This window comes from Panthera pardus, unplaced genomic scaffold, assembly GCF_024362965.1.
Source record: "Panthera pardus isolate Hobbes unplaced genomic scaffold, ASM2436296v1 HiC_scaffold_6, whole genome shotgun sequence".
Lineage (NCBI taxonomy): Eukaryota > Metazoa > Chordata > Mammalia > Carnivora > Felidae > Panthera > Panthera pardus.
Genome location: NW_026526991.1, coordinates 118,958,147 through 118,982,950, shown reverse-complemented (window position 1 = coordinate 118,982,950; position 24,804 = coordinate 118,958,147). Strand labels below are relative to the sequence as shown.

The following is a 24,804-nucleotide window of genomic DNA, read 5'->3' as shown; positions in this document are numbered from 1 at the left end:
ACGGGGGAAACTAAGAGGAAACTGGTTACCCTTGGTGGGGAAGGGGTTGTGGGCTCCTGGTACGGGCTATGTGTTCAGTTGGTCGAAGCAATATTTTCAGCCTAAAAAAATATTACCCCTTGAACACACTTTATTTTTATATCACTGTTGGTCTTTTAGAAAGCCTGGTAATAACAAGTATTTATTCGTTGATTAGAATAAAGTCTAAGCTCTTTAAAAAGCAAAATAATTTCTATCTCTTCCCCCGGCGCCCCTCCTCGCCACATACGCATGCACGCAACTCACACAACATACACACACGTCCAATGTCACAAGGACACACGACACTTCTTATCAATCAGTAAGTACCCCACAGCAGCCCAAACGGGTATGGAAATTCTATTCTTCTGTCTCCTTCTTTTCCACGGCGCTATGCATGTTCTATAAACAGCAGGAGAAGTAATTATGTAGGTGGGCATTCGTTACACGGTCAACTTTTGGAATAGAATATAGGAATGTGCTAAGGCGAGGAAATATTTGCTTGAACTAATGCCTGGAAACCGAATGTGGTATGCACTTCATAGTAATATAAACCGCACATCTGGATCATTTCTGTATACTGTACCTGAGTGGGTGGGGTAATATTTACATTCATTTTCCACTTCTAGGCTGTCCGTCCGGTGTCTCGTCTGTGCATGCCAGGAAGTTCCGTGTGTGTGTGTGTGTGTGTGTGTGTGTGTGTGTGTGTTCTGCATTTCATATTCCAGCATCTGCCGTTCACTCCGAGTTGGAGCATTTACCATCGCAAAACTGTCACCAGGGTCTCTGAAACACACATTTACATTCCACAGGTCTAGTAAATGGGCTGCGTGGCTGCACGATGCCTTTTGTTCAAAAGAAATCCAAGTGGCAGCCCGGCACTTTCCATCCAACTGCACTTTAGGCTGTAACTGTGGCAGCTGGAACGTGAAGCTCAGAGGAATAGAATCCGCTGCCCCAGCAGGTAACATTCTGGGGTTGGTTCCTTTTATTGTTGTTTTTGCTGCTGTTTAAAATGTCCAGACCTTCTCGCTTGGCCAGACCTTTCTTTGCCAACGCAGCTTCCAAGCTGCCATCATCTAGAAGGGACGATCTGAACAGCAAACAGAAAAAAATCAGTGTAGGTGAGACGATTTTGAGAGCTGGAAGTGAAGGGAATTTGGTCAAACAGCAGCAGGTGCAAACGGCAGCCGCTCCTGCTCAGTGGAAGGCTTCTCCACACAAAGGTAATGTTTTAAATCGGCTGCTTTTGTCAGCTTGTGCTTAGAAACTTCTTTCTTAATAATACTGCCAGACAACTTAAACGAAGGAGACTTTTAATGGTTTCGAAAACTTGCCCCTTTGTGTGAGTGTGACATTTTCTAAAATCCTCAAGGGTGTTGCTAAAATAATTAGTAATTAGGAAGATGGAGGTAATAGAACTTTCCTTCATTAATTAAGGACGGATAAAAGAAAAACTGAGTGTTTTCACTTCTTTTTGAGGATGACAGACTTTATTCCTGGTTGATTCACAGTTTCTCGTAATCCAGTTATATTCATATGAAGTTTCTTTTTTATTCCTCATATAAATGGAAAGAAACGAAAAGAAAGAAGGGACAGGTCCTAAAACCACATCATCACTGGCCAAAGAGTTTTTGCATGCTTAATATTTTGCAGTCTCTTTTAAAAATGAATGTATTTCTGAAATGATAATCTAATGACATGATTCCCTGCCAAGCATGACAAAGATCTCTGCTACCTTTGTCACCTGGAGTATTTAAGTGAGCAAGGATATCGTTGAGTACGTGACCTGGAATCGAGAAATGTGGTAACCAAATCAAACTATTATTTTAGGGTACATATTCACAGAAAGCATGAAACCACCGCTTAAAATATAATAACAATTTTCTCCATGATACCAAGAACTACGTATTAAACCACTAAGCAACATTTATAATAGTTATTTTTTTAAATTACATTTTGAGCTATCACAAAGGTAATTTTTGACTCTGTGATTTTAAGGTAAAATAAAAAATGGTTTTAATATTCTCATTCTTATCACTGGAAGTTTTTATTTTATAGAACAAAATAAGTTCATACCACATTATAATTTTAATCCTGATCACTCTTCTGTTAAAAACTATTACAAATGAATATCCAGTAATACATTTTTGCACCATGTACTGCTTCAGAGATGCAAATTTCTGTCTGGAAAATTTTAATTTTTTTCCTAACTTGGTTTATTATTACTTTAGCCATGTCTATGAAATGCTTGTACGGTAACTATTTTATTGACCGAAATACTTCATTGAAGACACATATAGTGAACACTGAAGGACTTTGGAAGTATTGATGAAAGTTGCTGAATAGAGTGAATTTTGGCTGCTTAAAGGGAGATTTCTCTTTGATGTTATATATAATATGCGTTAAAGTCTAAAAAAATTTCTTCTAAAAAAGGAATTTTACCCACCTCAACTTGAAAAGTATCCAGACATTTAATGGTTACATATCTGTGTCTAAGTAAGGTATGCCCAGGGAGGGAGTTTTTATACAAACAATCCAAGACTAGATGCTATTCCAAAGATTTTTCAAAATATCTTCTTTTGGTAACCTGTGAGGATATCTTTGAATAAACTTAGTGTATGAAAATAGTTTTTCTTTGATAATCTATTTGTTTTGGGGGTTACTTAAAAGTCACTTGAAAGCAAGGTTGATTATTGAGTTGCAAGGTCAGTATAGATAATGCATCTTTTTGTAAAAAACAAACGAACGAGCAAACAAACAAAACACTGGGAGTAGATTATAAAATAACAAGGTGGTGTTTCCTGTGCATCACTCTGAGAGGATTCAGGCTGTCCCAAAGGAGAGTTCTACCACAAGACTTTTGAAATTGGCAACAGGACTACATCATTTTGAAAGACAACATTCATCAGAATATGTCTTTTATTTCATTAACATTTTAAATATGGTTTTAAGTAGGCTTCATGCCCAGTGTGGAGCCCAGTTCAGGGCTTGAACTCACAACCCTGAGATCAACACCTGAGCTGAAGTCAAGAGTCAGATGCTTAACTGACTGAGTCATTCAGTCACCCCTTATATATTTATTTTTTACTCAGAATTCTTTTTTTCATAGCCACACATCATATCACATAGTACCAATAGAAACCTTTCATTGTTGGAGAACAGGACTAAGACTCTATAGTATAGTTGTGTATTGTGTTAGGCTTTTACTTAAAGTGGTTGTCATTAAGATCAAGAAACCCAAACAACAGTCTCGCCATCTAAGGTTTGTATTGAGTTTGTGTAGGTTCTAGCCCATCACATTAAGATCTCAGTGTTAGTTCTTTAGAATGCTTATTTCCTTGGGTCCACAGGGTTTAATTTAGTCTGTATAGTTTCTCACGTATCTGACTCTCATTCCCTACCCACCCCCCTTGTGTAATTTGTTTATTAGAGAAGTATATTCTGGTACATTTCATTTATTTTTTGACGTTTGTCTCTTTAGTTGATTTCCTAAATTAATCAACTGGTGAAGCAGTGACATTCGCTTCACCACTTTTCCATGTTGCCCCCCTCTTAAAACTTATCAACTGTACTTTTGTTTCCATACTAAAAAGGTTAATAGTAGTTATTTTTTTGGTTAACACAGTTCAGTCTTCCATGGTTTATCTACAGGTTAATTCTGTAAGTTGAAAATCAATAAAGACTGTAACTAATGAGACCTCATATTTTTATTGCTAAGCCAAAGAAGTGTGCTATAACCATTTATCTTGTAGTCTGTCCTTCCTCAGTTCTTCAGATTCTCCCAAGGATGGTATAGATATGACCACATTCCCAGAACTCCCTTTTCTTCCTGGTGCTTCTGTCTGTATCCCTCAATCCTTCTGCCCTACTCTTTCCTGACTGATTTGTACAACACTTGGACAGGTCTCTCTTAGATTATTTCTTTTTTTTATGCTTATTTATTTATTTATTTATTTGAGAGAGAGAGATTGAGAGAGAGAGAGAGCATGAGCAGGGGAGGAGCAGAGGGGGAAGGAGACACAGAATCCAAAGCAGGCTCCGCACCATCAGTGCAGAACCCCATGCAGGGCTTGAACTCATGAACCATGAGATCATGACCTGAGCTGATGTTGGGAGCTTAACCGACCGAGCCACCCAGGTGCCCCTCTCAGATTCCTTCTCCATTTGCCTGAAGCAAATCTTCCTAAGGAAAGCAAGGTTGAAAATAAATTTTCTGAGTTTTTACATGTCCAACAACTATCTGGACTCTCTCTTCACATCTCAGTGATAGTTGGGACACGCATTGATTTTTAGACAGAAAATAATTTCCCATCATAACTTTAAAGGCCTTTCTCCATTACCTTTTGGGATCTAGAAGTGTTAAGGAGAAGTCCCATGTTGTTAACACGTTCACACATTCCTTTGTAGGTGACTTTTTCTCTCGCTCTTGAAGTTTTGTGGATATTCATCTCATCCTTGATGTTCTGAAATTTCACTGATGTATCTTAAAGTGTGAGCCTTTCCCATTTATCTTGACTGAATACTTTGATGGGCTCTTTCAATTTAAAGAATCAATGGGCTTCAGTCTTGTGAATTCTTTTTGTTAATTCTTTGATAATTTCTTCTTCTGTATTCGCTCTGATTTTCTCGCTACAGTGTTCCTCGGAGTTGGCTTTCAAACCTACTACATCAGTTTTCTGATCCTATCTTTTCTTTATTTTTTTAGCCGTCTTTTTATGTTATCTAGATTTTCTTGACCTTGTCTTCCAACTCTTCTGTCTAATTTTGATCATCCACGTATTTTTAATTTCCAAGAAACTTTTCTTACTCTGATTATTTTGAGACCAAAATACATGGTATTATATTCTGTCTATAAGCAATATATCTTTGTGCTTTCTTTGCCTCTAGTTTACAGTACCATATACTCATGTTTAAAGATGCAGCCACATCCCTGTAATATTGGTATGCTTTCCGTTCTGAGCCAATGGTCTAAATTAGACCTTAGAACCAAAGACACTGGTAATCAATAAGCTTTAGGATAGCAGCATTCACATCTAATTCTCACCCATGAAGAACTCTCTTCATGATGACAACCCAACAAATGAAAGGTGAATGTTGCCATTCTGTGTTGATATGTGCCAACAGTTTTATTCAGGATGAGGCTATAAGTCAACAGTTGAGAATGTGGCCTTTCTTGCTGAGTGTTCTGAATTCTTCTGAATTCTGTTTCAGGTATATTTCCTCAAAATCATTTGGTTCTGATTTTATGTATTTATTTATTTTGTATTTATTTATGTGTTATGTATGTATTATTTTAGTTGGCCTCTTAACTGTTGTTCTAAATTTTTAAAAAGCATTTTTTTAGGAAGTGTACATGAACATTGACCACTAGCTTAGTTTGCAAATATAGTTTCCATATATTATATGTTTGTAAGGTGATGATATCTGAGCTCTAACAAGCTCTTCTTATATGCCCAGCACACTTCTGAGCACCTTATGAATGTACTGTCTTGTATAATCCTCACGGCAATCCTATGATGTAATACTCACTATCCCTATTTTACATGAGAAAACTCACACAGGGAGTTTCAGTTATTTTCCCAACATCATGCAGACAGGAAAAGGTGGAACCAGAATTCTAGTTCTGGAAGTTTGGACTCCCGAACCGGCACACTTCACTTGCTACAACACCTTTTTATAAAGAAAAACAATTTGTCTATCCAAAAAGTTAATATAATTAAAACCTTGTGATTGGACAGTCTGGTCCCTATAAAAAAACAAAAAAACAAAACAAAACAAAAACAAAAAACAAAAAAAAACAACTGGTGATATTCTGTAGTTCAGAGTGTGCTCTTCTGGTTTCAGCCTCTTTATTTGTTGCCCCAGATTTCTGTTTCTTAGACAAAAGAAAAGGGAAGCGAACAGATTTCAGTGAATAAATGTATCACAATACTGTAAATATTTTTGTCATGTTTAGAAATTAAAGGATACGTTGAAAATAGGACCTTGCTGTTCCAATATGTACACTCACTCCTACAGACTTGAGCATGCCTGTGCACGCACACATACACACACACACACACACACACACACACACACACACACACAATTCTCTGCATATAATTCGAGAAAGGCTCTTCCATTACACGTGACCTGGTGGTCCAAGTACAAGCCTGTAGGCCAAAAATCACTCAAGTCTAATTCTTTTCTAACACAGGCTCCCTCTGTGGCCTTGAGCAAGGCCATTATCCTTCTTGACTGAGTTTCATTAACCATTAAAGAATAATAATACGTGGTTTATGGGGGACGTAGTGGTGAGGATTGATGACTTAATGTCTGTCCAGTGCTTTCAAGAGCACACGTACTGCGTGCACGCTCTGACTTCAGCACAGTGGGGTCTCTATTTATCTTCAGTTGCTGTGGAAGGTAAAAACTTACTCTCTCACAATATCACCCATGTACCTAGACCAGGGAAACTCCGCAATAAACCCCTGACTGCATGCTCTGAGCTATTCTCTATGCACAAATGTAGTCTCACATGCACCTGATTGCCATCCCAGGTGTTGATTGAGATTGTCTGTGGATACCTGGAACTCAGTGGTTCCTGTCTATAAGTAGAAAATATTAATAACTGGAGCACAAAAAGTATGTTTTCTCTCTAGGAGGCTCAGATTCTTTCCGGATGCTACTGACGAGCGCAGGGACATTAAGCCCTTGCACAGTGAGGTAGTGTGGAAGGTGATTGTGCCTATGGGTAGGCGGTGCCTGTGAGAGGTACACTCACTATACTGCTTTTCCTTGTAACAAACTGATGATACCAGGGAATAGTCAATACCCACTGGTGGGGCCTTCACTTTTGTCTAGTATTTTCCAGAAGCAGCAGTGGGTTTGTACAGATCGTGTACATTCCTATATCTGACTGCCCTTTGTGACCAATCCATTCATTTTTGAGGAGAACTAAGGTCAAGGGCATAGTATTTCTTCAACATAAAAGTGGTAGATTATGCTTACAGTTATTAAGTTCATAGTTTTGGCTCCTCGTTGACACCAGGTATTCCAGAGTCACGCATACACATCTGTATAGGCCAGTAAGTTTCTCTCCATCTTATTACTAAAAGTCACATGGCTTACCCTGGACATTTGTTTTACAAAGAAAAACAAAACATATTTCTTTATCCATTCATCAGTTGATGGACATTTAGGTTCTTTCCGTAATTTGACTATTGTTGAACTATCAACATTGGGGTACAAGTGCCCCTATGCCTCAGCACTCCTGTATCCCTTAAGAAGATGTGGTTTATATATACAATGGAATACTACTTGTCAATGAGAAAGAATGAAATCTGGCCATTTGTAGCAACGTGGCTGGAACTGGAGAGTATTTTGGTAAGTGAAATAAGTCAGGCAGAGATATGTTTTCACTCATATGTGGATACCATATGTTTCACTCATATGTGGATCCTGAGAAACTTAACAGAAGACCATGGGGGAGGGGAGGGGAGGAAAGTTATAGAGAGGGAAGGAGACAAACCATAAGAGACTCTTAAATACTGAGAACAAACTGAGGGCTGAAGGGGGGTGGGGGAGAGGGGAAAGTGGGTGATGGGCATTGAGGAGGGCACTTGTTGGGATGAGCACTGGGTGTTGTATGGAAACCAATTTGACAGTAAATTATATTAAAAAAACATACTTAATGCTGCTTACCAGTATTTAATGGGACATTTCCTCCAACTACATATGGTCTAAGCTAGGTATGAGTATTGAAAATTAACATTTACTTCTAGAGTTCTCCTTCTTTTCCTTATTAATTTTATGTATATTTGTCTTGTACCTAGTAATAGATGAGAAATAAGAAATATAAGTAACGGGTATTCTCATATTTCTCATATTGCTTACCTGATTCTGTTAAAAATCAATGTGTTGGGGAGCCTGGGTGGCTCAGTCGGTTAAGCTTCTGACTTCAGCTCAGGTCATGATCTCACAGTTTGTGAGTTCAAGCCCTGCATTGGACTCTGTGCTGATAGCTTAGAGCCTGAGCCTGCTTCAGATTCTGTCTCTCTCTCTCTCTCTCTCTCTCTCTCTCTCTCTGTCCCTCCCCTACTCATGCTCTGTCTCTCTTCTTCAAAAATAAATAAATATTAAAAAAAATTTAAAAAAATCAATGTGTTGGAAAAGGAGTATGAAAGCACCTCTTTAAATTAATCTGGGGTTTTCTCTGAACTAATCTCTGTATTTTCAGTTACTTTGACATAGTCCACTTAGCCTGGAGAGGTCAATAACTCACAAATCTGATCAAAAATTAAATGCATGTGCATCAGAAAATCCTGGACCACTAAGGAAAAAGAATTCACAGTCTTAGAATTTTATAGAATAAAAACTTAAAGGCCATCTAATTTATCTCTCTCTTTTGATATATATGGAAAAAGTCTAGTTACTTCTTTTGATCAAGACTAAAGGTATGCAGTTTTGAGCCAATGGCTTCTAACTTGGTGCTTTTTATCCTTTCATATATCTTTTTTTTTTAAACATGTATTCTGGGGCGCCTGGGTGGCTCAGTTGGTTAAGTGTCCGACTCCAGCTCAGGTCATGATTTCACGGCTTGTGAGTTCGAGCCCCGTGTCAGGCTCTATGCTGACAGCTTAGAGCCTGGAGCCTGCTTCATGTTCTATGTCTCCCTCTCTCTCTGCCCCTTCCCCGCTCAGGCTGTCTCTCTCTGTGTCTCAAAAATAAAATAAAACATTAAAAAATTTTTAAAAAATAAAACATGTATTCATTTTTGAGAGACAGTAAGTGGGGGAGGGGCAGAGAGAGAGGAAAACACAGAATCTGAAGCAGGCTCCAGTCTCTGAGCTGTCAGCACAGAACCTGAGGCAGGGCTGGAACTCATGGACCATGAGATCATGACCTGAGCTGAAGTTGGACACAACCGACTGAGCCACCCAGGCGCCCCATTCCTTTCACATATCTTAAGCAGAAAGGCACAAACTGCTAGAACACCTTCAGGTTTCCCTTCAAATGTTCACTTCCTTGACATGGGCTCCTATGACCTCTGATACACAGCACAGCATTCCTTGTATTGTGCTACCTACACTCTTATTGCTCTGTTGTTGCTTGCTGATTCCAAGTTCAAGATGACTGGGCATTGAGTAGTGTGGTCACAAATCACTGGTTGTGCTGGTTCTTTGTCAGATTTTATCTATGTAACTAAATGACAATCAGGGCTCCTTTAATGCTGAAAAGTTGCAAATGTGTCTGGTGTTATGTTTCTAACACAGTGTTGCTTCTGGTTGCTTATCTTAATGGGCCTGATACAGGAATAGATTTCTTAGCTCAGTAAAGTTTTAAAAAATCATGAGATGTTTTTCTGTTTCTCCTTTAACTAGACTGAAAGCTAAAGTAAGACACTTTATTTGTACAAATATTTTTTCTAAAGTTTGTGTTATTCAGTGCCTTCCAAAATTGACATCTGTGTGCCAATGAAAAGTTCCCTCTATAAAGAGCTTAAGAGATTGTATATGATCACAAATGAGGGATTTTGCCAACCTTACGAGAATATTTTACTGCCTGAACTACTTAAACTTTCATTCCCATACTTGGATTTTCACTTTGCTGTGTGGTTGTTTCCAACTTTACGTTTTCAAGTATAATGAGCTTCCTTATCTTCAAAATACCATATTATTGGATTGTTTACAATGATCAGGACCATTTGAAAACTAATCAGAATGAGTATCAGTGAACAAGTATGTGCTTACTTTTTTATTTGGGGATATTATCAACATTCTCCTAAGCAAACAAATCATGTCCATATATCATTACATGCTGTATATGTTCTAAACAATAGTTTCATTGGTCTTGCCCATTTAGGAGCAAACTACCATGAGCCTCTACCTGTCTGGCTGCCTAGAAGGCTACTTACCTCTTTTATAATCACATCATACCAACCTCTTAACTCATGGCCAGATAAGGGCAGGATAAGTGTCTGGGAATTTGAAAATCTAGACAAAAGAAAAACCTTTTTCTTAATGATGCTGTTGTGCCAGGTTAACTATTATGGCTTCTTGAGTTAATGATCTCTAGGGTCTTAAATTAAGTCAAAAACTCTACCTCTGTGGTTTTGTCCGCTTTCTGCAAGGGGAAAAAAATCTCAGATGGGTTCAGATTAATTTTATTTTCCATGTTTCCAACATGTACAATGACATTACCGAAATAAACTAGAGAACACCACAAATAGGTGAAGAATCCTCTCATATACAAGAAACATCAGTCGAATATAATCTGTCAAGGGTACAGATTCTTTTTGTTGTTATGTTTTATAACAATTCATGCTTATAAATACAGTACACAAGCTAGACTTTCAAGGAAATTCAGCTTTAAACAATCATTTATTCAGATTACAGAATGTCATATCTACATCTGACAGCTTATCATATGTATTATGAATATATATATTATACTGGTATTTTGATCATTTATATATTCATTATTTTTAAATTCATAAACTTAAGAAGTTACATTTGAATATAAATTAAACATACATTAGATTGACTTTTTTGAGCCAATATTTTAATACTTGATCCTGGGGATTAGATTGTCTTCCTGAAAATGTAATTGGTACCATGACTATGCTGACCACCCCACCCACCCCCCAAAAACTCATTGACCATCTACTATGTATCTGTCATTGTGCTACATATTAAAAAGTTAAAAAAAAGTTAAGTAAAACATGGTCCTTGTCCTTGAGGAAGATTTTGCATTGGGTGGGATATCCAGATTATCCGGATATCTAAATATAATTTTCCTAATGCTTTATATACAAATTTGTGCATGGAAGAGGCAGAGCAGGGGGCACCTGGGTGGCTCAGTTGGTTAAGCATCCGACTTCGGCTCAGGTCATGATCTCCCGGTTCGTGAGTTTGAGACCCACATAGGACTGTGTGCTGACAGCTCAGAGCCTGGAGCCTGTTTCAGATTGTGTGTCTCCCTCTCTCTCTGCTCCTCCATGGTTCTCCCTATCTCTCTATCAAAAATAAATAAACATTAAAAAAAAATTTTAAAAGAAGAAAAAGCAGAGCAGGTTATTTTCCCCAAGTAATGAAAGTTTACCAGATTGAGGGGCAGGGGAGGAAACATTCCTTGTTGTGTTTAGGAAATGACAAAGTAGAGCAGATGAAGTAAAAAAAAAAGCTGGTGAAAAAGAGGAAGTGGGGAGAGGTCTATTAGTAATGATTTGAAAAGAGAAAAAGGTTTTCATTTTTTCATTCCTTCAACAAATATTTATTGGGCCCCCACTATGTGTCAGGTGTTGTTCTAGGCTCTGAGCAAGTTGAAGCAAGTACTAGGCTCTAATCAACCATGGTTATGAAGGCTGTGGCTCGATGGGTTTTACCCATTCATGTGGGTTCTAGAACAAAAATTAAACAAGGAAAAGTGATACCAAGTAACGGGCAGCAAGGCAGGAGCAGGTTCTGGGATTTGAGAAAATTGAAAGGCCTGTTTGTGATGGTGCATGTGGTCCAGCTATGAAGAATTCAAGAGACGATGTCAGATAGGAAATTAAAAGTGTGGGTCTGCAGATTAAGTCAAGGCGGAGGCTACCAAGAACAAGTAGGTCACCAGTTATAAATGCTATTTAAAGCCATGGGACTGGACGAAATCACAGGGTATAGAAAAGAGAATTGGCCCATGTCTAAGAAGCCTGGGGCACTGCAACATTCAAGGGTCAAAGTGGGAGCAGAGGGAGGGGCAAAATATTAAGGTACAAATATATCAACTTAGAACTTTCCTTTAGAACTCCAGGCCAGAGTATTCTCAACATTGCCTACCAACAGAAACAAATATATTCATGCCCCTTCTGTAGTTGCAAACAAAATACTCCAAGAATGATTTTTTTTTAAGTTTTATATTTAAAATAATGCAAGTCTGGTAATCTAACCCATAACATACTATTTATTTAATATAACATGGCATTTAACTGAATTATCATCAAAATTAAAATGTTTTCTACCATGTTTAATGGGAGCTTCAGGTATCCACAAAAACCTATCACGTTTCACTGGGGGCAACTCTTCTGACTCCAGTTGAAGAAGAAAGTCTCAGAAATGGGAACTATTTGGAAGCATTCAACATCCTTCTGTTCTTATTTGTAATTTAATATTTGCATCACATAGCTATTTTTTATAGTTTGTTAGTGTTTGTTTGACTATCCTTCATATATCCCTGAGAAGGGAGTTTTCTGGTTTTGATTAAGAACTTCTTTCTCAGGAGGTGAGGACTAATTTGTTACTTCGATTTCTAACACAACATAATGTGAATTTTTTATGATGAAACTTCTATTTACATTCTTAGAGATTCATGAAGAAGCATCTTGAATATTTAAAGATAATACACTAGGAGAACCTCAAATCTATTCTATTTGTGCCCTTTTATTTTTTGTGTGTGCCCTGTTTATTAAAGTTATTTCACAAGGATTTTTAAGTAGCTATAACCAGAAGAATCGTCAACAAATAATAATGGGAAAGTACCTAATAGATATTCAGAGAACACCCTCCCAGGAGACCAAAGCAAAAAAAACACTAGAGTTTTAAAAATTATATCTATCATGGGGCTCCTGGGTGGCTGAGTCGGTTAAGCGTCTGACTTCGGCTCAGGTCATGGTCTCACTGTTTGTAAGTTTGAGCCCCGCGTTGGGCTCTGTGCTGACAGCTCGGAGCTCAGAGCGTGCTTCAGATTCTATGTCTCTCTCTCTCTGCCCTTCCCCCACTCTCAAAAATAAATAAACATTAAAAAAATTAAAAACATATATATCTTTTGATTTGACAGTAAATTAAAGGAATTCCCCTGGGGGGGGGGAGGCAGAAAAAAAAATAAAGCTTCAATGCAAAGGAATAAGTGAAAATTAGAACCATAATTTGGATAGTGGTCTTTGTTAATTCCTTGTGGTCTAGGGAATTTTAATAGATACGTTCAGGGGAAAAGTGACTCCTGATGCCAAGAAGAGTGGCCATCATATGAGAACCGTCTGCAGGCAGCAAAGGTAATATCTTTAGTGAATAACACAAGGAAGAATGCCTGCCCTGTAGAGGGACACCTTAGAGAAAGCTCTAGACTCAACCTCAGCTCTGCGTAGAGAAGAATAAAAGAAAGGAATATCCTGAGCATGTCTAACCTCATGTCTTCACTCACATAGTCTTGGGGCTTAAAGTCATGTTATTGTAGAATGGGGGGAAAACCCAAAAGCCCCCTGTCCCCCAAAAAAGCCAAAATAGTACTTAATCATCCTAGATTGTCAGTGTCTCTGGCTGCCTGGTGGCAGAAGATGACAGTCCTCTCAGTAAGAAAGTGCTTTATAACCAGGCCTCTGAGAAGTACCACAGATAAAAGTCCAAAACGTGAGCTCACAATAAAAATTCACTATGTTGGGAAACAAGTGCCCATGACAAAGAGCCAGCAAGGGAAAAGAATCACAGAACGAGGTCTACCTAAATTGCCAATATTAGAATTATTAGATTCAGAATAGTAAATAATTTTTTAAAAAAGATGCTAACAGCAGCAGCTTCTAATATTTGAACAATAGATTTTCTAGAGACGGAAACTGTAATAACTAAAGGTACAAACTCAGTGGATCTGTTAAATGGCAACGTAGATACAATGAAGAAAGAACTGGTAAACTTTGGCAAGACAGACTTAAATTCCTAATAATACAGCACTGAGAAATAAAGTGATGGAAAACACAAGAGAGGTTAAAAGATATAAACAGGAGAGTGAGAGGATCCAACCTAAGTCTCATTGGATGTCCAGAAGGAAACCATGTGGACACTGGGAGAGGCATTATTTGAAAAGATAATGGCTGAGAAGATTCCAGAATTGATAAAAGGACATTAATATCTGAAGTCAGGAAGCCTAGTGATTTCCAAGATACACTGAAAAAAAAATTTAAACAAAAAACCCCCACAGCTAGACATATAATGATAATAAATAAGTATTCAATTTTTATGTCTGTATATATTTTTTTATTTTTATTTGAGAGAGAGCAGAGGAGGGGGGAAAGGGAGAGAGAGAGAGAGAGAATGAGAGAGAGACAGACAGAGAGGGAGAATCTTAAGCAGGCTCCATGCTTAGCACACAGCTCAACACGGGGCTCAATCCCACGACGCTGGGATCATGACCTGAGCTGAAATCAAGAGTCGGACACTCAACCAACTGAGCCACCCAGGTGCCCCTCAATTTTTATGTCTATATGGTGGGTTATGATCAAACAGCATTTAATAGATTGGTATATAACACTTCATCAATTTTGACTTGAACTCTGTAGACATGTCTATGGATGATACATTAATATGTAAATTAGCTACCAATTCTTGTTATAATTGGGCCAAATACATTTCAGAAGTATGTGTTTTATAGCCACATCTTGCGTCTTTAACCAACCAGAAATACAATAGTTAAAACTCTCAGTGTGAAGTTTAACAGCTATTACCTGTTTTCCCATGACGGGAGAAGGAGTAATATCTGTGCTAAATTGTTCAAGTTTTGCTGAAAATGTTCAACTCACTTCCAGTTGTATCTTATCAGTTTTGAGAAAGGTTGAAGAAAAAGAATAGCTATTTGGAGAATAATATTCAAATGGGCATCAGAAAATAGAATTCTAGGAGATCATTGTTTGATATTTAGAGCATATGCAATAGTCCCTTCCCCTTATCTATGGGGGATATAGTCCAAGACCCCCAGTGGATACTTGAAACGACATATAGTACCAAACCTTGTATATACTATGTTTTTTCCTATACATATACCTCTATGATAAATTTAATTTATAAATTAGTCACAGTAGGACATTAACAACAATAACCAATAATAAATAGAACAGTTAAAACAAGAGACTGTAATAACAGTTATGCGAACGTGGTCTCTTTTTCAAAATATCTTACTGTATTGTACTCACCCTTGTTCTTTTGATAATGCGAGATGATAAAATGCCTCCGTGATGAGATGAAGTGACATGAATGGTGTGGACTTGGTAATGTAGTGTCAGACTACTACTGACTTTCTGGCAATATGTCAGAAGGAAGATCATCTGCTTCTGGACCGCAGCTGACCACGGATAACTGAAACCACAGAAAGCGAAACCACAAGAAAGGGAGAACTACCATATACGTACTACTTACGGGATTCAACAAGTATTCGTGTTGCTTAGTTGACGTGTAGTCTTGCTACTATTTTTAAGGATATCTCTGTAATCATTTCCTAAATAGTCAAGAAAGTAAATACTATATATACTAAAAAAAATCATTGTATATATTAGTATGCCTACTAACTAGTATGTCTGCTAGTATGCCTAGTGAATTCTCCAATTAAGGGGAACATTGTGCCATCGTCAAGGGAATTAGAACTTGACCTAGGTGATAATCCTCAATTACTGGAGATAATAAAAAACTTGTTTCTTTTCTAAGGGTGCCTGGGTGGCTCAGTCAGTTAAGCGTCTGACTTCGGCTCAGGTCATGATCTCATAGTTTGTGAGTTCGAGCCCCGCATTGGGCTCTGTGCTGACAGCTCAGAGCCTGGAGCCTGTTGCCGATTCTGTGTCTCCCTCTCTCTCTCTCTGCCCCTCCCTGGCTTGCACTGTCTCTCTCAAAAATAAATAAAACAAACAAAAAAAAAAACTTCTTTCTTTTCCAGCTATCTATCTAAACAGCTAGAAAATTTAAAAACCATGCAGGTAACTATATAATCCTCTTCTCTATGACTAAGTCAGGTGTGGACAAAAAACGCAAGTTTGTTTGCAAAGGCTTCATTGGGGAAAAAGTAATAGTTTGAGAAGTCCCTCTGCACGCACTGGTTCATTTACACATTTAAAACTTTATCCAGCTACACTGAATACACCTAAGATTGGCTCTTCTGGGGCTAGCTTTCCTCTTCCCACTTACACACAGATATTCTTTGCTCAGTGAGCTCAGACAAGAGGGTTAGTCTTTTAAAATCTGTCTTTAAACCTTAATATGTAATTAAGTAGATACCAAAATCAATGATTTCTGATTTTGAAGCATGTTTTAGGAAGTCTCATTTCTGCTTTCTCGATCTTAGAATGCCAAATGGTGAATGAAAACTCAAGTCCAGCCCGGTGTGGACTTACGTAAGATGAAGAATATATTTACACCGCGCTGAACACTTAACTAAATGCCATCGGTTACCAGATGACAATAAATATGAACTATAACTGCAACGATGACCCTGAAAAGGCACTATCACCCATCATTGTCAGAAAGTAGGAGAGAAATATGGCGGGTTTTAAGGAAGGAATGGGGAGTATGGCACCAAGGGAGAGAAGAGAGGTGGGGAAAATATATTTGGAAAATGACAAAAATCATAGAATATCACTGTTTATTATTTCACCATCTTTTAAGTCATTATACAGAATCCTTGATTGTGCCGTACTTCCTCAACATTTTTTTAATGGATGTTACTGAAAAACAGAAAGGGAAAATGTTTCTCATGTCTTAATAATAAAAACCCAGTTCCAGAGGAGAGCAATCTTAGAAAGCACAAATTTAGTGCAGACATTTTAAATGGAAGCTTTATTGGTCAATCAGGAAAGAAGAAATGAATATTGTTCTTTCCTAAATTTATTTTGAAGGTAAACATAAAAATAATCACATGATCAGTTGGGTGCTACTCTTTAGAAGCTTAAACTCAGGTTCTCAATTATGTTCTGCCTTTATAGGATCCATGGGGGGGATGCCTGACAAATGTGGTCAAATAGCTTCAAGGGCCATTATGTCAATGACAAGGGTCACTATTGAGCGGCCACAGAAGCTCTGAGGCACTTTGCCTCAGAAGCCCAAAGTATGCTGAGAACATGGGTAGCCTGGCAAGACTTGGGGGACTGTTGAGTGGGGAGTGAGTGGCACAATCAAATTTACACTACCGAGGTAATTTTGGAAGCAGTTTGAAGAAATGGAGATAGAGATTGAGAACACAGGCAGAGAGGAAGTGAACCTAAGAAAGAGGGACAGAATCCCGTCAGAAAGAAGTGTTCTTCAAAGGCTCGGCAACCTTAGGCACACAAAATCAAGCACTGCATAGATGTTCAGCAGGGGCCTGAATTAAGGAATGAGATGTAGGGTGTAAAAAGGGAAATCTAAAGAAAGCCTAGTTGATGACTTTGGATGATGGGATGCGGGAGGTGTCTTCCCGGGCCAACCAAGTGAGTGGTGAGCCATCTGTGCAGCCGCCGTGGAACAGGAAGTACCTAGCAGCCGTGGAGGAAGTACTAGAAATAGGGCGTACTGAGCTTGAGGTGTCTGAGGAGCACTCGAGTAGACAGATGTCCAGGAGCCAGGTGAATATACGGAGCTGAAATGCGAGGGAGCTGTCAGCTTATTTGAGCTTCGGATGTGGATAAAATCGCCCTGAAAACATGTCAAAGGCTGGGGACTGGAGGCTGGGGATTTGAGACGGTCTTATTCTAGCTGCCACACTTTGGAAGAGGCAGTGATAAACTGCAGCAACCTTGCGATATGGGAAATGGTTGGGAGGACAGGAGAACGGAGAGGTGGAGGCCACCCCAACGTGAGTGTGTTCCATAAAGGCTTGGGCTCCCCCACTTCCGGAGCAGAGCTGGGGCCAACCGGGGCAAGTTAGTGGCGGGTGCTTTGAGCTTCATAGGAAGGAGGCCAACTGAGTAACCGACCGCCACAAGCTGACTGCCTGACCAAGCAGTGAGCTTCGGGTCCATCCGCCAAATGGGGGGGGGGGGGGGGAGGCAGGGGGGAGAGCAGAGCTTAGTGGGGGAGGCAGAGCAGTGCTTAGGTGGGAAACGTAATTATACGGATTTTCCTGCTTCTTTCCACATTCAGGCTCTGGGATAGACAGTGCACTGATAGAACGGAGTGCAGCAAGATTTCAGCGTAACAGAAAATGAGCAGACTGTCCCCAGAAAGGAGGGTTTGAGGTGGTTTTTCAGTTTTCACCTCCATTTCCCCATTCTTCTCTGATGTCTCCCCTCTCTTCAAACGGTTCTCCACAAGAGCCTGTCAGTAACAAACTCCGTTTTTGTCACATAAAAAATGTCAAAGAAACCAAATAAGAAAGAGAAGAGCAAGGAGAGGTGGGTCATACGACATTTCTTTGAGCCCTAAAGTCTTTTTTTTTTTTTTTTCTTGTTCAGATTGTCTGAAATTCCCATCTCGTCTCCTGCACTGCGTATCAGGGTGTGCTCTGCATTTCCACCTCTGCCTGTCCCTCCGGTGGGCCCAGGAAGCGAGGAATATCCTTCCACTCCTCCTAGCACACACGCATGCGCACGCGCACGTACACACACGCACGCACACAAACGCACGCCCAACCCCTTCCTCATGTGCTGAGCACAGCCTGAAATTCCAAAGTAGGCATTTCATTCCCCGAATTAAGCCAGCCCTCCCGCTAAGACACACACCGTCTTGGGTGACATATCATTCCAAATTATTACTGGCCTTTTAGGCCTTGTGTGAATGTTACATCTCTTTAAGAGCTGTTTTCTTTGTTCGTTTGTTTACATGGGAGATGATACAAGGACGTTGAAGCCCAAGGAGAGGGGAAGGAGAGGAGCCTGGAGACACAGGACTGGAGCCTCTCTGTCCTTCCTCGCTGGTCTTCCAATGCCACCATTGCATGTCTCCTAGGATTTTTGCCTCTGGCGAGAGGTTATCTTACCAACATTTTTGACAACTTCTTTTGAGTTTATCCTGGCTAATTTCTTCCTCCTCCCCTTACTTGTCACAACTGTGATTCATTTCAGTCAGAGATGTATTATTTATCTTTATTGAATGTAAATCCTCAACCTGGTTATTTTATGTTCATATTAATGTCTCTTTCATGGTTTCCCTCGTGATCTGAAAATTTGGTTCCGTCCCAAATCTTAAGGCGTTTCATCCATTCTCATTACTGTGCTTAGTAACCAACCTTAACTTTAAAAAAGAAAAAAAAAAAAAATCTGAGGGTCATTACTAAAAATGGTTTAGCCTCTAAGAGAAGCCTGAGAATTCTTCTGTCATTCCAGGCACCTGGAGACATTTTCCATGGGCAACCACCTGTGGGAAGCAGGCTCTGGAAGGCAAGACTGGCAGTGAGTGGGACCTACTGGTGTCATCAAGACCTGAGACAGAGATTGGTAGCCAGCTTGTGACATCCTTCAGTCCCTTCAGACTAGCATGGCTGGCCTGTGAGTCATATCAGGCCATATGCTTCTTTTCCTGCTGAGCACATCTGAAGATTGATACTGAGTGATTACGCCATGTTTAATCATGAACACCCAGCATCTAGTACTTGGAGAACTTACTGATATTAAGCAGAGTAGAAACATAGGGACTACTCCATTATGTGGTGTGGCTAACAGTAGATATACAGATCCCTTTACTTTGTGGCCGTAAAGAAATGGCACTTACCCTAGAGATTTGTTGTCTGGGCCTCTTCCCTGTACCCAGCCAGTTCATCCTTGTGTTTCTGGAACTGAAGGCCCAAGAACTTTGGGATGGTGGTAGGTGAATCCTCTCTTTTTCTCTCTTAGGGAACTGTTTCTGCCTGCTGACTCTTCTAAGGATATTTGCTTCCATGGGTACAGAATAGCTCTTTCCATCCCGACAACAATCTCATGTACAACTGAAGTTTAAAAGACTTAAATGCCAGGGGTGCCTGGGTGGCTCAGTCGGTTGGGTGTCTGACTCCGATTCAGGTCATGATCTCATGGCTCGTGAGTTCGAGCCCCATGTTCGGCTCTGTGCTGACAGCCCAGGGCCTGGAACCTGCTTTGGATTCTGTGTCTCCCTCTCTCTCTGCCCCTTCCCTGCTCATGCTTTCATTCTCTCTCTCTCTCTCTCTCTCTCTCTCTCTCAAAAATAAATAAACATTAAAAAAAAAAAAAAAAAAAGAAAGAAAAGTTAAATGCCTGAACTAGGGGTCTCAAAACTGGAGATTTGTGACCCAAACTCAGGGTCATCTGTCTCCAATACCCATATGTTCCCCTGTCGTGACCAAAAACATAAAATAAAAGCCTGTTCTCTTTACTATGCTAAGAGAATACTAGAAAAAGTAGAGAGATTTGAATTCCTAGGAGTTCAGATGCTAATATACTCTGACCTAACAAGCTAAAACCACTATTTAAAAACTGATAGTAAAAATACTACTTAAAGAAGATTCAGATATAAAGCAGTAGGAAAGTTAAGGAAGGGGGGGATGTATTTAGGGAAAATGTGGCCCAAGGATTTGAATTGGCTTTGGGGTTTGGAGCTTGCCACTGTGACAGAGAAGAAGGCCAGACAGAATGGCACTCTTGGGTCCCTGGGAAGTCCGGGAGTCTGGAGAAGGGCTGAGCAATCAAGTGGGAAGTCTTCTAACCATGAGCTGTAACTTAGACCAACAGCTTTCTAGGATTTCCCCCCAGCAAATCCATTTGCTTTATACTGCATTATTTCTCTCTCAAGGAAGTATTTTCACATCAGACATTCACCAGTGATGCTGATGTGTGAGCAAGTGTTTGGGCCCTAATCTCAGCGTTTCCCTTTATTAGCTGAGTGACAGTTCACCTCTCTGGACCTAACATTTCCCTATAAAAATGCAGGGACACAGCAGCTAATTGGTTTCTAGGTTGCCTTCCTCAGCTTTCTTATTCCATGAGTGGTCAATGCCATGGCATTTTGGGTTCCTCTTGCATTTGGAACACACTGGGGAGTTATGTTAATCCACTTCATCCCTCCATTAATGGACTCATGAAAGGATTTGTCAGGTCAACTATGAAAGATACATGAGTAAAGAAAACAAATACAGAAAGCAGAGAAGAAGAGATACTCTGTGATGTATAACTGTGAGGTTTGGAGTAAAGGCACAGTTTAGAGGCAATGGGAGAGCAGCAGTCACCCTCACTGTAATGGAGGGCCATATGAAGCTATAACAGGGCCAGGAGGCAGCTCTGAGCACCAGAGTTGGGTTTGGGCACGTTCTGTCCACACCATTCAGCTCTGCTGGCACACTGTTTATCAAACATCATTTCCTGTCTGTATGAGCAGGGTAACAATCTCCATTTCCCTTAGAAAATAAATGGAATAATACCATCTACTCCTTCATGGTATTATATCATCCCTAAAAGGAAATAAGATAAGCCCATTTAAATATAAATAAGGTATATGATTATTCCCATTTCTTTGAAATACTGACACGTTTTGTGTAAAAGATATATGATCAATGTTATATAAGAAATTACCTATTCCAAGGGCGCCTGGGTAGCTCAGTTGGTTAAGGGTCTGACTCTGAATTTTGTCTTAGGTCATGGTCTCCCGGTTCGTGAGTTCGAGCCCCACATTGGGCTCTGTGCTGGCAATACAGAGCCTGCTTGTGACTCTCTCTCTCTCTCTCTCTCTGCCCCTCCCCCACTTGTGTGCACTCTCTCTCTCTTTCAAAATACATAAATAAACTTAAAAAAATAAAAAGAAAGTACCTATTCCATGAAGGACATTTTTCTTGTACCCAGAAAATGGACCATTTGCAAAGAGGAGAGCCACCCTGGCACAGGTCGTAGATAAATAAGGTTTGGGGGGTGGCGCAGCCACTTGCACATCCCTGTCACCCACAAACATGGCCCCTGTAGCAATGTTTGCATCTGCAAAGCCAGGCTGTACGTGGCCCACCTGTAGTGAAACACTCATGTAACAGATACTCCCTTCTGAAAAGTTAGAATCAGATCTGAGAGATGGTAGGAAGTTTCTGTTGGTACTTAAACCAGAACACCCTGGCACATTCCAGTTTGGCCCAGTGCAAGGAGAAGCTGAGAACACAATAAAGAGATGAGCGGGGAGATGAAGTATCGACAGAGACAGATGAAGCCGCTGAGGCCAGACCATCACGTGGCCCTTCTGTGCTTCCTACCTGTGTCTCGAATGCAATACCCTCGCATCCCGTAAGCTCTACTGTTTTGCTTACACAATTGTGAGTAGATATCTGTTACTTAAACCCAAAGGATACCTAATTAAATATCCTGACTTCCAAGACCTCTTTCCCTTTCTTATTTTTGTTTAAGGCTTCTCGTAGGTGTGTGAGATCTGGTGAAATATCAGTGGAGTGGGAGATGAAAACAGGTTCATTTTACTAGTAATGGCTGCTGGTCGAGCAAGCCCCTTCCAAGTCTGATGATACTATAGGCTGCTTGGTTGTTTGTCTGGTCCCCCTAGGTCAGTGTTTATCCTCGGTTTTCTTTTAGACGTTGGAGGAGGAAGAAGGGACACTCTGTCCTTGGCATGACTAGTATTGCTCGGTGGTACATCTGTTGACCTAAGTCATTAATGGGGCCTTCCAGAAGCAGCCAGTCCTTGCTCAAGCAGTAGGTCAGCCATTCTGATTAGAATCAGCATCAACCACCCATGAAACTAGAAGCGTCCCCCGTGATTTATTGTTACAATAAAGCCTCACTAATTAACTATAATTGGGAGGAAAAGCTTGTCGCAAATTTAAGACTCTGAAAGAAACAACATTTTAATTTCTTCCAACTTTGCACAGTGATTTAAATTAGGTTAAGCAAGTATACTTGACTTAATGTATAAATAAAAATTATTTCTAGATAGCACCTCAACTTAATAGGTGCATTTTTGGTATGTAAATGGTCTTTGGAACAGCTTGTTGTTTTAGGCAGGCGATTTAAGCATTCCACTTATGTTCTTATAGTATTAATAGTTTAGAACGTGCTTTTCAACACTGAAAAATCAATAAGTTAATCTTTTTTAATGTTTATTTTGAGAGAGAGAGGGAGAGCGCACTCATGTGAGAGCAGGAAAGGGGCAGAAAGAGAGGGAGAGAGAGAGAATCCCAAGCAGGCTACAAGCTGTCAGTGCAGAGCCCAACACAGGGCTCGAACTCACAAATCACGAGGTCATAACCTGAGCCGAAATCAAGAGTTGGACGACTGAGCCACCCAGGCCCCCCTGATTAAGTTAATCTTAACACTTGTCAAAATTATTTTTAAGCAAGTAGGGTCTGAATGGCGGAGATTATTGTTATCTTTGGATCAATACGACAATGATTGGGGGAACAATGGTATGAGTTAGCGTGTCATGAAAACCTATTTTAAAGCTTCCTACATCTTTCATAGAGATTTACATTGCAGTTGAAAATGAAGTGATTTATTTAAGAGTCCAGTGGAGTGATTGTGCTGTGGATGTGCTAAAAATCATTTCTCCTGCATATTTGATGACGCTGTGATCTTTAGACCACGGTTCCAATTTATAAGGAGATGAAGGTACATGCAAATAAGCCTGTGATGGGGTGTTTGGTGCCCCAAATCATTTCTCCCGATTGTTTATTTGCTGCTTATGAAATCTAACGAAAATGAACTGGGATGCCAAAACTGGTGTGGTGAATAGCGATGTCTTAAATGGCTACACTTAATTTTAAGACTGCAAGAATGTCTCATCAGATCACCTGATGTGAGCTGCTTTGGGCTATCAAGGCACAGAATTTTTGTTTCCGTGGGCGGGGGTGATGGGGAGGGGGGGCCGGAGAAAGCCTGACTCATGCTGGCCATTCATTTTCCAGGGAACCCTCCTCCCACCTGGTTCCTCTCCTTCCTGTTGCACTGGGTGGTTTCAGCTTTCTGCCTTGCTTTTAACCTGAGCCCATAAAAATCACCTACTTCAGTAGAATGGAACATGCCTGAAAACTAAGGCAAGTTTTAGAACCCCTTGGAAACTGGGTACATTCTGGTGTTCCTTCCTGCAGAAGTAGGGGCTGCAGCCTTGCCCCACTGGGCCCAGAAGTACATCTTTGACTCCATGGGGTCAAGTCTGCTGGAGGCATGCCCTTGATAGATCTCCCCAGGCAGTCGAGATGGGACTAAACATGGCATTATCATTGCCACTTAGTAAAGGAGGATGAAAAGAAATGTTCTGTTGTTGAAGGCCATGGTGTGTGCTTTGTTCCCACTTGTACTTCAGCCTCTGGACAGGAATGACTGATGGGTGTGGGTAACTTCACCCCCGAGGAATTCACTGCACTTACCCAGGGCACCAGCCTTTGTCCCAGTTATTATGGGCTTCAACATTTTTTTTTATTTAAAAAAAAATAATCTTTATTTATTTTTGAGAGAGAGAGTGTGAGCAGGGGAGGAGCAGAGAGAGAGGGAGGCACAGAATCAGAAGCAGGCTCCAGGCTCTGAGCTGTCAGCACAGAGCCTGATGTGGGGCTCAAACTCACAGACCTCGAGATCATGACCTGAGCCGAAGTCGGACGCTCAACCGACTGAGCCACCCAGGCGCCCCAACATTTTTTTAACGTTTGTTTATTTTTGAGAGAGCACAAGCCGGGGAGGGGCAGAGAGGGGGGAAGAGGGAAGGAGCCAAAGCAGACTCTGAGCTGTCAGCAGAGAGCCCGATGCGAGGCTTGAACGCACGAACCACGAGATCGTGACCTGAGCCTAAGTTGGGCGGTCACCCGACTGAGCCACCTTGGTGTCTTGGGTTTCAACATTTTTAAGTGTGTCATTGGTTTGGCACCTTTGCTTCCTTTATGCAGTCTTTCATCTTGCATAAAAATAAAGCACGTGTGAGATACCAAAATCAAATTTTCCGAAAGAAAGATAGGAAAGAAGCCGGCGCTGATGACATAAGCACGGCCTCCCTCCCGGTGACTCTGCTGTTGCCTCTGGTGCCACAGCCAGTCTCTGTGCATACATCCAGTGGTGGCCTCCTGACCACAGTGTGCGTGTGGCTTGGAGCAGATGGCTGGGGCAGAGTGCTAGGCATCCCTCTGCCTGACTTCTCATCCAGACCCCGCTATTCACTATTTGTATAA

At 40.4% G+C, this 24,804-nt stretch overlaps 1 protein-coding gene and 1 long non-coding RNA gene across 3 annotated transcripts in view; one reads left to right on the top strand and one right to left on the bottom strand.

Moving 5' to 3' along the window:
- Nucleotides 1-828: 828 nt before the first annotated feature.
- Nucleotides 829-16,447, bottom strand: LOC109256876 (uncharacterized). Its single transcript, XR_002075813.2, has 3 exons — nucleotides 16,390-16,447; nucleotides 14,942-15,104; nucleotides 829-1,097 (listed from the first exon to the last, which is right to left on the bottom strand). It is a non-coding gene; the product is annotated as an uncharacterized LOC109256876 (long non-coding RNA).
- The window catches only part of KIAA1217 (KIAA1217 ortholog), a 447,403-nt gene continuing 423,821 nt past the window's right edge, over nucleotides 1,223-24,804 (top strand). For both annotated transcript variants that reach the window (XM_053895904.1, XM_053895903.1), the window contains exon 1: nucleotides 1,223-1,244. The gene's annotated coding sequence lies outside the window, so the exon portion shown is untranslated. The remainder of the gene's footprint in view (nucleotides 1,245-24,804) is intronic.